We start from the raw sequence: 806 nt of genomic DNA, 5'->3' as shown, positions 1-806 counted from the left end.
ACCACAAACCATTTAAATGCTTCCTAACTATCATAGACTTCCTAGTGAAGAACCTTATAAGCATTTGGATGAGTTTCTTGAAGTGTGTTCCACCGTGAAATACACGGACATGCCGGAAGAAGTTTTAAGGCTTAAACTTTTTCCTTTCACCCTTAAAGACAAGGCAAAATATTGGTTCAACAATCTTACGCCTTTTTCGAAAACCTCTTGGGCGAAAATGCAACAAGAGTTCTTGAAAAAGTACTATCCGATTTCTAAGACCAATGCCATGAGAACTTCAATTAGAGAATTTTCTCAAGGGGATGGGGAAATGTTTCATGAGGCATGGGAAAGGTTTAATAATTTACTTAGGAAATGCCCTCATCATGACATACCTAAGTGGCAACTAGTTCAATATTTCTTTGAAAGTTTACCGGATAATCACAAGGGTAAGGTTGATGCATCTATGGGTGGTTCTTATCTTAATAAGCATGAAAATGATATGTGGCAATTGTATAAAAGTATGAGTGAAAATTCCATGCATAGGTCCTTATCTTCTAAAAATGATAGAAACCTAGGTGAAAGGAAGAATATTAGCTTATATCAAGTTGATAACTCCAATGACATAGCCGCCGAAATGAAATCCTTATCTCAAAGGTTTGATCAATTTTTTATCAACCAAAATTCAGCGAATCAAGTATCTTCCTCCCCTACTCATATTCATTATCGTGCATCTAATGAATCTTACATGACTTGTTCAAGTATCTTGTATTCTACTTGCAATTGTCCCCATGGACATATGCAAAGTGAGCCCCATGAGCAAGTCA

General features: G+C 36.4%; 1 pseudogene; it reads right to left on the bottom strand.

Annotated features, from left to right (window-relative positions):
• Positions 1–273: 273 nt before the first annotated feature.
• LOC132280299 (small nucleolar RNA R71) lies at positions 274–372 on the bottom strand (annotated as a pseudogene).
• Positions 373–806: the final 434 nt, after the last annotated feature.

This window comes from Cornus florida, unplaced genomic scaffold (genome assembly GCF_030987335.1).
Source record: "Cornus florida cultivar Cherokee Brave unplaced genomic scaffold, ASM3098733v1 CherokeeBrave_3.0.0_Hap2_Chr10, whole genome shotgun sequence".
NCBI lineage: Eukaryota > Viridiplantae > Streptophyta > Magnoliopsida > Cornales > Cornaceae > Cornus > Cornus florida.
Note: the sequence above shows the minus strand (reverse complement) of the source record. Positions and strands in the feature narration are given on the sequence as shown.